Raw genomic sequence first — 15266 nt, 5'->3', positions numbered from 1 at the left:
AATAGTGTCTGGTTCCAGGTGCGCTATTGAGAATCGATCTGCAGTGGGCAGCTGCGCTACGGATTTCAACGCCTCCCCCCACCGGATTTTGCAATTTCTCTATAAGTAGTATATTTAGGCACACATCAGGAGGGGATGTAGTGATAGTAATCGGCCAGCGTTTTAGTGCAGCTTTTTTTGATTAGACGTAGTTTGCCACCTCCTCCGATGCCCATGAGGTTAAGGTCACCTCCTTTGTATGCAAACAAGTCCAATCCTTCTAAATGAGCTGAGGTCAGGTGCTCTCACTCCAGGTGACCAGCCAGAGGTTTCGCCATCTCCCGCTCTTTATGGTTCAATCTGTTTTATTGTTTCACTGCAAAACCCAAGACAGGCATGTATATCCATACAGCAAAACCCAAGACAGGCACGTATATTCATACATAGACTAGACTCAAAAAGGAATCATAGAAAAAGAAACAATACAAACCAAAGACCCAACGGAACACTTCCCACCCCGTCGTCCCCTGTACTCGCTTAAGAATCAGTGGCACCTGGGAGGATGCTGTCCTCAGTGGTCTGAGGGAACCACTGGCCAGCTGTGCTGAGTGGGGATATGTCGTGTGGTACGGGGAGTCTCTCATGAGCTGTCTCCCCGTCGCTCCGGGAGTAGGCAGAGGACTCGCTGTGAGGGGATAGGTCGTGTGGTACGGGAAGTCTCTCACGAGCTGTCTCCCTGTCACTCCGGGAGTAGGCAGAGGACTCGCTGTGCGGGGATAGGTCGTGTGGTACGGGGAGTCTCTCATGAGCGGACTCCCTGTCGCTCCGGGAGTAGGCAGAGGACTCGCTGTGCGGAATAGGTCGTGTGGTATGGGGAGTCTCTAATGAACTGTCTCCCCGTTGCTCTGGGAGTAGGCCGAGGACTCGCTGTGCGGGGATAAGTTGTGTGGTATGGGAGTCTCTCACGAGCTGTCTCCCTGGTGCTCTGGGAGTAGGGGGAGGACTCGCTGTGCAGGGATAGGTCGTGTGGTAAAGGGAGTCTCTCATGAGCTGTCTCCCTGGTGCTCTGGGAGTAGGGGGAGGATTCGCTGTGAGGGGATAAGTTGTGTGGTATGGGAGTCTCTCACGAGCTGTCTCCCTGGTGCTCTGGGAGTAGAGGGAGGACTCGCTGTGCAGGGATAGGTCGTGTGGTAAGGGGAGTCTCTCACAAGCTGTCTCCCCGTTGCTCTGGGAGTAGGCAGAGGACTCACCGTGCGGGAATAGGTCGTGTGGTACGGAGAGTCTCTCATGAGCTGTCTCCACGTCGCTCTTTGAGTAGGCAGAGGACTCGCTGTGCGGGAATAGGTCGTGTGGTACAGGGAGTCTCTCATGAGCTGTCTCCCCGTCGCTCCGGGAGTAGGCAGAGGACTCGCTGTGCGGAGATAGGTCGTGTGGTATGGGGAGTCTCTCGCGAGCTGTCTCCCCGTCGCTCCGGGAGTAGGCGGAGGACTCACTGTGTGGGGATAGGTCGTGTGGTATGGGGAGTCTCTCGCGAGCTGTCTCCCCGTCGCTCCGGGAGTAGGTGGAGGACTCACTGTGTGGGGATAGGTCGTGTGGTACGGGGAGTCTCTCGCGAGCTGTCTCCCCGTCGCTCTGGGAGTAGACGGAGGACTCGCTTTGCGGGGATAGGTCGTGTGGTACGGGGAGTCTCTCACGAGCTGTCTCCCCGTCGCTCCGGGAGTAGGCGGAGGACTCACTGTGTGGGGATAGGTCGTGTGGTATGGGGAGTCTCTCACGAGCTGTCTCCCCGTCGCTCCGGGAGTAGGCGGAGGACTCACTGTGTGGGGATAGGTCGTGTGGTATGGGGAGTCTCTCGCGAGCTGTCTCCCCGTCGCTCCGGGAGTAGGCGGAGGACTCACTGTGTGGGGATAGGTCGTGTGGTACGGGGAGTCTCTCGCGAGCTGTCTCCCCGTCGCTCCGGGAGTAGGCGGAGGACTCACTGTGTGGGGATAGGTCGTGTGGTACGGGGAGTCTCTCACGAGCTGTCTCCCCGTCGCTCCGGGAGTAGGCGGAGGACTCACTGTGTGGGGATAGGTCGTGTGGTACGGGGAGTCTCTCACGAGCTGTCTCCCCGTCGCTCCGGGAGTAGGCGGAGGACTCACTGTGCGGGGATAAGTTGTGTGGTATGGGAGTCTCTCACGAGCTGTCTCCCTGGTGCTCTGGGAGTAGGGGGAGGATTCGCTGTGAGGGGATAAGTTGTGTGGTATGGGAGTCTCTCACGAGCTGTCTCCCTGGTGCTCTGGGAGTAGAGGGAGGACTCGCTGTGCAGGGATAGGTCGTGTGGTAAGGGGAGTCTCTCACAAGCTGTCTCCCCGTTGCTCTGGGAGTAGGCAGAGGACTCACCGTGCGGGAATAGGTCGTGTGGTACGGAGAGTCTCTCATGAGCTGTCTCCCCGTCGCTCCGGGAGTAGGCAGAGGACTCGCTGTGCGGAGATAGGTCGTGTGGTATGGGGAGTCTCTCGCGAGCTGTCTCCCCGTCGCTCCGGGAGTAGGCGGAGGACTCACTGTGTGGGGATAGGTCGTGTGGTATGGGGAGTCTCTCGCGAGCTGTCTCCCCGTCGCTCCGGGAGTAGGTGGAGGACTCACTGTGTGGGGATAGGTCGTGTGGTACGGGGAGTCTCTCGCGAGCTGTCTCCCCGTCGCTCTGGGAGTAGACGGAGGACTCGCTTTGCGGGGATAGGTCGTGTGGTACGGGGAGTCTCTCACGAGCTGTCTCCCCGTCGCTCCGGGAGTAGGCGGAGGACTCACTGTGTGGGGATAGGTCGTGTGGTATGGGGAGTCTCTCGCGAGCTGTCTCCCCGTCGCTCCGGGAGTAGGCGGAGGACTCACTGTGTGGGGATAGGTCGTGTGGTATGGGGAGTCTCTAATGAACTGTCTCCCCGTTGCTCTGGGAGTAGGCCGAGGACTCGCTGTGCGGGGATAAGTTGTGTGGTATGGGAGTCTCTCACGAGCTGTCTCCCTGGTGCTCTGGGAGTAGGGGGAGGACTCGCTGTGCAGGGATAGGTCGTGTGGTAAAGGGAGTCTCTCATGAGCTGTCTCCCTGGTGCTCTGGGAGTAGGGGGAGGATTCGCTGTGAGGGGATAAGTTGTGTGGTATGGGAGTCTCTCACGAGCTGTCTCCCTGGTGCTCTGGGAGTAGAGGGAGGACTCGCTGTGCAGGGATAGGTCGTGTGGTAAGGGGAGTCTCTCACAAGCTGTCTCCCCGTTGCTCTGGGAGTAGGCAGAGGACTCACCGTGCGGGAATAGGTCGTGTGGTACGGAGAGTCTCTCATGAGCTGTCTCCACGTCGCTCTTTGAGTAGGCAGAGGACTCGCTGTGCGGGAATAGGTCGTGTGGTACAGGGAGTCTCTCATGAGCTGTCTCCCCGTCGCTCCGGGAGTAGGCAGAGGACTCGCTGTGCGGAGATAGGTCGTGTGGTATGGGGAGTCTCTCGCGAGCTGTCTCCCCGTCGCTCCGGGAGTAGGCGGAGGACTCACTGTGTGGGGATAGGTCGTGTGGTATGGGGAGTCTCTCGCGAGCTGTCTCCCCGTCGCTCCGGGAGTAGGTGGAGGACTCACTGTGTGGGGATAGGTCGTGTGGTACGGGGAGTCTCTCGCGAGCTGTCTCCCCGTCGCTCTGGGAGTAGACGGAGGACTCGCTTTGCGGGGATAGGTCGTGTGGTACGGGGAGTCTCTCACGAGCTGTCTCCCCGTCGCTCCGGGAGTAGGCGGAGGACTCACTGTGTGGGGATAGGTCGTGTGGTATGGGGAGTCTCTCGCGAGCTGTCTCCCCGTCGCTCCGGGAGTAGGCGGAGGACTCACTGTGTGGGGATAGGTCGTGTGGTATGGGGAGTCTCTCGCGAGCTGTCTCCCCGTCACTCCGGGAGTAGGTGGAGGACTCACTGTGTGGGGATAGGTCGTGTGGTACGGGGAGTCTCTCGCGAGCTGTCTCCCCGTCGCTCCGGGAGTAGGCGGAGGACTCACTGTGTGGGGATAGGTCGTGTGGTACGGGGAGTCTCTCACGAGCTGTCTCCCCGTCGCTCCGGGAGTAGGCGGAGGACTCACTGTGTGGGGATAGGTCGTGTGGTACGGGGAGTCTCTCACGAGCTGTCTCCCCGTCGCTCCGGGAGTAGGCGGAGGACTCACTGTGTGGGGATAGGTCGTGTGGTACAGGGAGTCTCTCACGAGCTGTCTCCCCGTCGCTCCGGGAGTAGGCGGAGGACTCACTGTGTGGGGATAGGTCGTGTGGTACAGGGAGTCTCTCACGAGCTGTCTCCCCGTCGCTCCGGGAGTAGGCGGAGGACTCGCTGTGTGGGGATAGGTCGTGTGGTACGGGGAGTCTCTCGCGAGCTGTCTCCCCGTCGCTCTGGGAGTAGACGGAGAACTCGCATACGTTTGGGGCAAGTCAGCTCGTTGAACTCCTGAGAGAGGAGGGCGATGAATGAGGCCCTTAGGTACTGAGAGGAGCCAGGGCGGTGCTCTGCGCCAGGGTCAGTTTGTCCATGACTAGAATCAGCCAGAGTCTGTGCAGCCAAGAGGAGTGAGGAGGAACTCTGTCTGAGCCTCAGCGGGAAATAATGGCCTAGAGAGCAGTCCCTATGGCTAGCCCTCTCGGACACCCCCACCCTCTTATAATTCAGTGGGTAGGTTAAGGCATTGGGAAGGCGCAGCACAATAAGTGCAGGGAAACGTTGCAGCTGAACGTTCATGTGTGCATCAATACCCGTCAAAACCTCCTCCCAAGCAGAGGACCGGTTTGGGATAGGAGTGACCCTGGGGCGGCTCCTCCACTCGGGAGGGGGAGCGTCGCCCCACTACTTTCTCACAGTGTGAGAAGCAGAAACATATGTTACCTTTGCACATGGCAGCCGGGTGGGCGTGGCTGCTCTGCTCTTTGAGCAGGGCAGGGGAGGAGTGGTTTGCCCACTCCTGAGTGCGCAAAGACTGTTTGGTCGACCCTCTGGGGCCGCCCAAACCCGTCATGCTCACTCTGCCAGCAGAACATCCTGACCAATCACAACGCTTACAGCATTGTGAATGGCTTAGGGAAGGGAGCCTGGCAGCCTGCATCCTGTTCGTGTCGCAGCAGGTAGTGTAATCGGGTGCCTGCCAACCAGAGGTGCTGTGTGTGGGGTTGCACTGATGCCGTCTGGTCGGCGTTAGATGCCAGTATGTTGCTATTATAGTGACCACACCGTCATCCGCTCCACTCAACACGTATGCACAGACATCACCCAATGATTACACTGACACATTAGTTATGGGTGAAGAACTGCTGCAGGTTTATTTCATACAACATAAGTATGACGATAGAGTGGGCTATCTTACGGGCGATCCAGGGCAAGCAGCCCCTCGCTGCTCCGCCCGCCTTGCGAGCCAGCACGGACGGTGGGTCGATGCCCGGCAGTGCGGCACATTTTTCAGATCCTCCTTTGGATCACGTGATCTGTGTAATACTCCCGCCCCTTTTAACGGGGGCGGAGCGTGCTATGGCACACCCCCGGTTGGTCAGGCCCCCCAACCGCCCGAAGGACTAACGGGGCGCCGTCGCGGTCTTCCCAGAACCTCCTTCGGCTCCCGGACCTTGGCTCGGGCACCCTTACTGTGCCGGACAGGGGTACCCTTACTGTACCGACTGTCGCAGAGGTACCCTTACTGTACCCTTCTGCCTCCAGATCGCCCTGTAACTCCGCCTGCAACACAAGAAAAAACATTATAACATTCCAGTTGCGCGCTGCCTACGCCGCGCAGTGTAAGCGGAAAGGGTGGGATCTCGCGCGGCCAGGAGCGTAACAGGAAGCAGAGGGCGATCTACGGGGGCGGGAGGCATAAATAGGGCCTGGCCCCGCCCAGCCCAGTAGCCCGCCTCCCCCAGCAATGCCCATTGGGGCCTCCCCTCCCCAAGGCGTGGCCTCTCGAGAGAGATGGAACGGGGGGGGGGGAGGAGGCTCCGACGGGTGGCCACTAGAGAGCTGCCCTGCTGATGTCCCCCTGCGTGGGACGCGGGCACCGGCATAGTGCCCACACCGTCATCCGCTCCACTCAACACGTATGCACAGACATCACCCAATAATTACACTGACACATTAGTTATGGGTGAAGAACTGCTGCAGGTTTATTTCATACAACATAAGTATGACGATAGAGTGGGTTATCTTACGGGCGATCCAGGGCAAGCAGCCCCTTGCTGCTCCGCCTGCCTTGCGAGCCAGCACGCACGGTGGGTCGATGCCCGGCAGTGCGGCACATTTTTCAGATCCTCCTTTGGATCACGTGATCTGTGTAATACTCCCGCCCCTTTTAACGGGGGCAGAGCGTGTTATGGCACACCCCCGGTTGGTCAGGCTCCCCAAACGCCCTAAGGACTAACGGGGCGCCGTTGCGGTCTTCCCAGAACCTCCTTTGGCTCCCGGACCTTGGCTCGGGCACCCTTACTGTGCCAGACAGGGGTACCCTTACTGTACCGACTGTCGCAGAGGTACCCTTACTGTACCCTTCTGCCTCCAGATCGCCCTGTAACTCCGCTACAGCTCTGGGGAGGCTCCCGTCGCTGCCAGAGCCCCCCATTCCTCCCTTCGCTGTTATAGGTGCCCTGCCCCTGCGAGCTAGCTTTAGTGGGCTAAATTATGGATCCTGTTCTGTAACCCGTAAATAACGGCAATAATTTGCAACTGATAACCGGGCTTCCCCAGGTCCAGCCAAACCAGTCTTAGCCCATGCAGGCCCGGAGCCGGCATGCCCCCTCAGGCAAGTGCCCCCATTCTATCAAAGCTCCCCGTGGATTTTGACTGAAGTGACCCGAAACCTAAAAATAGGCGTTGGTCCAATGTTACCTTTGCATGGCTGAAGAACAATACCTATGACAAGCCACTCCTGCCAGGAAGTGCCCGCGGGTGGAGGTAAGAGTTGACAAACCCGCTCTACTTCCTCTTACCTCAGTTATCTGAGTCTAGCCCTAGTCGGAGTATGACCATCACCTTCCGACAGTCACCACCCTATGTGAAGCCTAGCCCTCCCAAAGTTCTGCCCGCATACCAGCGAGCAGACAGGACAGCGTGACCCAGGGGGGAACCAGAGCATAAATGCCTCACTATGTTAATACTGGGAATGCCAGTGGTACTCCTGCTACTTTGCAGCCCAAATATGCCTCCTAGGAGTTGTTCGGCTTATACGTGAATGATGTTCCTAACTTACTTTGAGATGTAACTGCAGATCTTCCAGACGTAATTGTGTGAAGATCTAAAACCTACATTATAGAGCCAGAACTGGACCGTAGCTTTTTTTTTTATTTTATTTTTTTAAATTCTTCAGTCCATCATACCCTTCATTCCTTGAACATAATTTTGCAAACAATGGAAGAATATGTTCTCTGCCGGTAAAGGTGGCTGAATTTTCGGAAAGCGGTGTTTCTTTCCTAGCACGAAGAAGATTTCATTTTCCACTTTGTCTAAACAGGAGATGTATTAATAGTGTTTATGGTCCCCGAAATGCTGCTGCTTCGAGGTATGCATGGTTTCTAGGCAGGGCAAAATATTTAAAGCTGGCTGCTTATATGGACACCTTTTGCCATGCTCCGGATAAAGCCAATATGACTGACTGCCTAAAAGGTGAGAATTTGCTTCTGAGGGATACATATCTTTCAGCTCGGGGCCAAAATTTGTGAACGTTCCAACTCCCTAGGCTACAAGGAAGGACTGAGCGAAGGAGGGCCACACCTAAATCTGTTTCTCAGGACTGGAAAATATGGCATGGGTAACAAGGCATTGGTGAAATAGGCGCTTATGGACATGAAATCCTATTATGGTTTTTCAATTGTGCCAAATTAGGGTCCTTCCTGGCTTAGAAGTGTGTTTCCAACAGCTACATCACAATAACGCAAGATGAAGGTAACGTGTGAGTTAACTACCTTCCCTACGATTATAAACACCAGCTGACATCACGGGTATCCGATGATGGGATGGGCAATTAAAAGCTGTCAACATCAGAAAGTATGGGGGCAACAGCCTCTGTCTATGTACTCTCACCCAGGACACGGAAACCTATGCTCACTGTCCCTGGCTGCTTCATGTCACTGTCTCTGAATGTTAATGCCACAACCTTAGCTAGTGACAGAATTATTGGCAAATGATTCGTTGAGACAATCTCACCCTCCTACAGCATGCTAATACTAGTCTCGCTGTTCATCCCAATCTTTTCTTGCTCTCCACTGGGACAGTGTAAACAATTTCCTTGCTTGTTGGATAGAAGCTAGATTTTAGACTTTATTGCTGCTGCAAGGAGTTTATAGGTTTGCCTACAGTCCTTGATATCCCGGTGTTGCTGCGCTATAGGTAATTTGTGGCACCGACATAGTGGCTTGAAAAAGAAACTTCTTATTTTATCAAATAATTTGTTGTGAGCCCCAGTTATGATTTCGTTTACATCTTCATAGTTGGCAGTGTCTCTATCTTGCCAATACCTGGGTCACGTCTACCTTAATTGATGACAATACATCTGGCTTTTCCACTAGCTTTGCCCATTTAAGCTGTCAAATGTCGTTGGAAAGCAGCACATCTCTGGTCATGCTTATTTCAGAAGGTGTTAAGCCCTTTCCATTATTAGAAAGTTTAAGTGCAAATTTCAAGAGGTATGGTCGCTCTCTGCTCTCTCAATTATTTCCATGTAAATGAGGGCATGCCACAATTCCAGATTTATTGATAATCAATATGGCAGGCACGGTAGCCAATATTATAAGTGTTTGACTCATGTCTATCTGAGTTGGATCTCCCATTTACTGGCCTAATGCCCATTTCCAAACATGGGCTTTTAGTTGTAAAGCCGTTTCTGTCCATCATTTGATAGGCACTATTTCTAGGCTGGGGGTACCCCTATGAGCATCTTCCTCTTCGGTTAGTTTATAGTTGTCCTGGTAGAGGGGCCCAAAGGTTGTATTAAAATCCCCTGCTATTAGTAGGTGAGGGATATCTGGGTTAATAGCCAGAGGTTCACCCAGTAACACCACGGTGTTAGACCTTCGACTGCCTTTAATTCCTCTAGTGTATACATTCTAAATAACTATATAGGTCTGGTGGCTAATCTGCATGCGAATGGCAAGGAGCTGTCTGTACAGCGCTCCTGGATCTTATAGCCTATGGCCTGCCCCACCCATATGCTCATCCCTCCTTATGGCCTGCCACTGGCGGCGAGCTGCCAGTATATGATAATTCAGGCACCCAGGATGGAATATGGGGTCTGTAGACCATGTTTCCTGAAATAAAGGTATAATGTGTATCAATTCGACTGTTCCAGTCTGAAGAAGCTCCCCTAGATCTCAGTCCTGCGATGTTCCATGATAGGAATGATGTCTGAGTTGCTGCTATTGGCTGGAGTGAGACTACCTGCTCATTTGGGCCCCATGGGCTGTGTTTGTTATTTCCTCGATACAAGTGGGCAGGGGAGGCATAGGGTTCAGATAGAACACATGAAATTAGTTGGTGGCCGGTAGCCTCTCCAGTGCATTCAGGAACTACATTCCGATGGAACTCGTGGAGAGGCTTCCATGACCATCAATCCAATGCACTTGGGGTAGACTCTATTAAACGAGAAAAAGGATGGTTTTTGGGTAGTAGATTTAATTAGAGATCCAGGGAGTTATATTTCGTTCGGATTTGTGTATCTGTTAAATGGGAATTCCAAACATCAAATGCCACTAGATTGTCAACTAGTTCACTACAGGTAGAGGTCAGCGCTATACAATCCAAGCAGATCCAGATTGGGGTAGCCTTTTCACCATGATTATATCTTCCCTAATAATTGATCGACAGCCCCCCACATGTCTGATCCATTGGGTGCATTTATTTATCAGTGCGACTTTGTCCTCTTTAATTAAACTAGGGGATCATTTGGGGACATTAGTTAATTGAGCGATTTTGTTTTTAACCCAGCACAGGATCTCTAATAAGTTGCGTCGTCTTCTTCGTCCTATTAGGAAGGATGGATGAGCTTGAAGGGTTATAAACTGACACCCAGTCAAATGAGTTTGTACTGTTTTGTACAGTTGCGTGACCAAATGTTGGGCCAGGCCGTTGTGTATATTGGTGTGATCTGAATGTGCTACCATGTGGGAGGTGATCGTAGCGTTTAACAGTATTCTCACTGGCCCCTGAAACCTGTCTGACGGTGCAACTCACTGCGCACTGTTATTGTAGAATTATGTAGCTGATTCTTTATATGAACTGTGTCTGCTAGTACGAGTTTAAGGGATTCAGATGATGTGCTAACCATTGCTTTAAGAGCGCTGACCTCTTTATTTAAATCCTTAATCTGCAGTTTTAACTTTCAGAGCCCTTCTTCTGAGTTAGATGCAAGTATAGGGGAAGTGTTCGGCTTAACTAGTTTTACCAGTGGGGGAGAGTCAACTCGGGGGGTGGGTTGGATGGAACCCGCATGTTTGTCCATTTGGGAGAAGAGGAGGAATGGATTCTGTGATATTAGGTGAGTTGGTATTATTTTCAGTTTATTTGAGCTTACACTTTTGTGCTGATTGTCTGGACAAATAGCTTTCTATTGTGCCATGCTTTTGACACAGAGTTGTTTTCGACCCTGCCTCTCACACAAAACCGCCGAGCCAATCAATCATATGCATGTCAATCAGTGTATCGGGAATGTTACCTGAGCCACAGGACTCAAAGTGTAGGAGACTCATGTCATCCCTGCTGGCAGGCAGTATAGTTTAAGGCTGCTTGGTGCGGAGAAGCACAAGCTCAGTCGGTTTCTAGCCAAATTAACCCTCTTTGCAACATTAATCAATGTTCTAATAATGTATGCTCAGCGGCGTGTATGCAGCTCTAGGCTGAGCGTTCGTAGCTCACTGTTGACTATTAGGGCCTTAAGATATACATTGCAAGTAACAAAAGGATGCCTCTTTTGAACACAGTAACCCGCTGACCCACTCACATCATACGCACTCTGAAATCTACCCGGCACACGTTCCTTGCAGCGGGCACATCAACCCTATGCACTAACTACACCGAAGTCAAAACCTCCACTATGCAAATCCCCGATCTCTCTCCAGGAAGTAAACGAATCACACGAGTCATCTTGACATTTATGTGAGGCCTGGAATTGCCGCGGAAAGAAACGCAGCATCCGGTGCTTCAAAGCTCTTAGGAAAAAACCTATGCATGCGGGGGGTGGGGAACTGTGCAAGCTTTCGCGATCGGGCGGGATTGCTGACCGTGGTCAAATCCTAGGCCATTCACAGCTCTTTGGAGCGGTGTCTGCCTGCTTAATAGCATGTTTGCTCCAAAGCGTAAGTTTGTTGGACCATTTGCAAAGCGCCCCCTCGACTCGCTACGATCCGATTGCAATCAGCTATGGCCAGACACAGACTACCACGCAAATTACACCAGTTCTGATGGTGCTGCGGACGCCACGACCGACTCGCTCTACTGGAAGGCGCAAATGGCCCCACGTTCATGTTTCACCCCCGCTGCCGAACCGCACTCTCTGGAGCGAGGAAGCGAAACCTCAGTTGCTTCATGGCGGGGCCAACCCGCACACAAGGAAACCAAATGTAGGTGCTGCTTAACCCGAGACCCTGAAGTCGTTATGTGATGAAACTGGTCCCTTTGCAAAGTGCTCCGACACCTTCGTGTAGGGTTTGTGCTATCGAAATTCGCATTTAATATATCAATATATACACTAAATTAAGGGCAGGTGCGTGCCTATGATCGGCTAGGGGCGAGCAGAAAACGCGATCCCCATGAAACACTGGTGCTGACGGGAGGCTAGCCCAGTCCGGTTAAGGGCACGCCCAAGGCCACGGCGGCCTGCCGTGCATTGTTCTTATGCCCCCACCCACCGCTTGTAAAACGTGCAGTCAATCCGTCCGCACTCGACTGCGCAGATGGCACAATTACCCGTCCTGATGCCCGGGTGGACAAGGAAAACCCCAGTCTGGGGCTTGAGCATTCATTAGAAGTAGGTATGGGGACGGGGCCTCATCCATGCCACGCATGTGCTATTCCACTAAGCTACACATCCCTGGCACTGCAACGGCCGGGAACGAAGCCCGGATCCCACCCCCTAGCAGGAAGCACCGCCACAGTGTTCAACCAGGGAGATAGGCTCACGACGATAACCACTGCCCCCACAGGAACTCTCCTCGGGGCCCCAACGCACCAGATCCACCCAGTATCATTGCCCAACTAAACCGGCATTAGGCTGCTAAAGCATTTGCCCCAACGCTGCGCGAGCCACAGTAACCATGTTCTAATAATGTATGCATTGCGGAGTGAATGCAGATTTAGATAAGCGTTTGCAGCTCACTGATGAATATTAGGACACAATTGCAAATAACAAAAGGATGCCTCTTTGAAAATAGTAACCAGCTGACCTATTTACATCATACGCACTCTGTACTCTACTTGGCACACGTTCTTAGCAGCAGGCATATTAACCCTCTGCCCTAACTTCGCCGAAGTCAAAACCTCAACTGTACAAAAAACCTGCTCGCTCTCCTGGAAGATAATGATTCACGCGAGTTATCTTGGCATTTATGTGAGGCCTGGTAATTGCCGCAGAAACAAACGCAGCCTCCCGTGCCTCAAAAGGCACGCGCACAACGACTCCCACCGCACAACCGTGGCGGACACCGCAAGGATTATAGGCGCTTAAAGGCTGAAAATTGTTGCATATTTATATAGCGCGGACTAGACCCGAAGGTAGCGGAGCGCTTCATACGAGCACCGTATTTGCATTGCACATTCAGGCTTGTAGAGATTATATGATTTGCCCCAGGATCACAGAAAGTGGCGCGAACCGAGGCGCGAACCCTGGTTTTCAGCACAAAAGTCAGCAGGCTAGCCGAGACGCCACATCCCTCCGCGATGTATCCACGGATCTGACCTTCATATCTAAATCGCGAACTCTGCCGGCCAAACCGCCTTGGCGCGTTTTTACATGCCTAAAATTCGTAAACCTTGATCTGTAGCCCCAAAGGCGGCTTTGGGGATCCGCTGAGCCCCGCGCCTCTTCCCCAAGAGGATGTAGGAGCGCTGTCTTTGGTGCCGCGAGGCCCGACTCGCGGTCAGCAACCCCCCCAATCTCGCCCAGCACAACAGAAACAAGTACAGGTGTAGCTGAAGGCTCGATCATTTAAACATCGAGCTATAGCAAAATACCTTCCTTGCAAATATCAGTGTTGCGCTGCCGCCGAGGCAACCCTGTTACACAGAGCCCGATGCCGAAGTTTCCCGCCTAAAGAATGTTAATCTTCTGCGTTTCCAGATGAATGATATAATCGTGACCTTGCGTGACTCGAACCTGAAGCTGACGCTTGCCTTCGGCATAGGAATGCACCACGCCGGGCTCCACGAGAGATCGCCGACCCCGCTTCAAGCTCCGATGCCACAGAACACGTTCCCACATCCAAATTTAAACCGCCCTAAGCCCTAAACGAGCTGCAAGGCGCCAGCGCCGAGCCCCAAAGATTCCATCTTGCGCCCCCTCCGCCGTGGCATTTCCGCGCCACAAGGCCCCGTCAACCTGGTACTGCCCAGGGACAGGGCCGGGGAGGAGTGGTTGCGGCAAGACTCACCAGCGACTCGTAGATGCACGTGGGGCCAGACGACGATGACCGAGGCAACGGCGTGAAAGTGGGGCAGCAAAGGGGCGAGACGTCGCGCGGCCAGGAGCGTAACAGGAAGCAGAGGGCGATCTACGGGGGTGGGAGGCATAAATAGGGCCTGGCCCCGCCCAGCCCAGTAGCCCGCCTCCCCCAGCAATGCCCATTGGGGCCTCCCCTCCCCAAGGCGTGGCCTCTCGAGAGAGAGATGGAACGGGGGGGGGGGGAGGCTCCGACGGGTGGCCACTAGAGAGCTGCCCTGCTGATGTCCCCCTGCGTGGGACGCGGGCAGCGGCATTACAGGCGTTTCTGTGCTGGCTGTGTTATTCGCAGTGTGGCACGCGCAGTAATACATTTCTCAAACTCCTTATGTGTGAGGGTGCGTCCTAAATCCCTCTCCCACCACAATTATTCCGCTGATTTCTCTCCTACAGTGGCCCGGGTGGGGAAGGCGCAGATTTCAGAGGCGAGGCACTTGTCAGCATCCGTTGCAAGCAGCCATTTCTTGAAGGATGTTCAGCATCTCTGGTACCAGGTCTCACCATGGGGTGCAGGACCCAGTGCCGGATCTGGAGAGAGTGGCGGCGGTCTGTTTCTGGGAGGCCATCGTCTGTTTTCAAGTGGCCAAAAGGGATGAGCCCATTGAATTCAAAGAAGTGTTCTATTGACTTACAGCCTGCCTGCTGCCAGGTGACAGTAAATGTTTGTACGCTAGTAAAGGTACTGACAGCACCGGGCCATTATTCGTAGATATCATTCTGCTTTGTGCAAGGCAGCCTCTTTGTACGCTAGTAAAGGCCCTGACAGCAGCAGCGGGCCAGTCTTAGTGGATGTGACTCTGCTTTGAGCAAGGCAGCCTGTTTGTATGCTAGTAAAGTCCCTGACAGCAGCAGCGGGCCAGTCTTAGTATATGTGACTCTGCTTTGTGCAAGGCAGCCTGTTTGTATGCTAGTAAAGGCCCTGACAGCAGCAGCGGGCCAGTCTTAGTATATGTGACTCTGCTTTGTGCAAGGCAGCCTGTTTGTATGCTAGTAAAGGCCCTGACAGCAGCAGCGGGCCAGTCTTAGTATATGTGACTCTGCTTTGTGCAAGGCAGCTTGTTTGTATGCTAGTAAAGGCCCTGACAGCACCAGCGTGCTAGTCTTAGTATATGTGACTCTGCTTTGTGCAAAGCAGCCTCTTTGTACGCTAGTAAAGGCCCTGACAGCAGCAGCGGGCCAGTCTTAGTATATGTGACTCTGCTTTGTGCAAGGCAGTCTGTTTGTACGCTAGTAAAGGCCCTGACAGCAGCAGCGGCCCAGTCTTAGTATATGTGACTCTGCTTTGTGCAAGGCAGCCTGTTTGTACGCTAGTAAAGGCCCTGACAGCAGCGGCGGGCCAGTCTTAGTATATGTGACTCTGCTTTGTGCAAGGCAGCTGGTTTGTACGCTAGTAAAGGCCCTGACAGCAGCAGCGGGCCAGTCTTAGTATATGTGACTCTGCTTTGTGCAAGGCAGCCTGTTTGTTCGCTAGTAAAGGCCCTGACAGCAGCAGCGGGCCAGTCTTAGTATATGTGACTCTGCTTTGTGCAAAGCAGCCTCTTTGTACGCTAGTAAATTCCCTGACAGCAGCAGCGGGCCAGTCTTAGTATATGTGACTCTGCTTTGTGCAAGGCAGTCTGTTTGT

The sequence above is a fragment of the Triturus cristatus genome, chromosome 8 (genome assembly GCF_964204655.1).
Source record: "Triturus cristatus chromosome 8, aTriCri1.1, whole genome shotgun sequence".
In the NCBI taxonomy this organism is placed as follows: domain Eukaryota; kingdom Metazoa; phylum Chordata; class Amphibia; order Caudata; family Salamandridae; genus Triturus; species Triturus cristatus.
The sequence above is the reverse complement of the archived record's forward strand: the minus strand, read 5'-3'. Positions refer to the sequence as shown.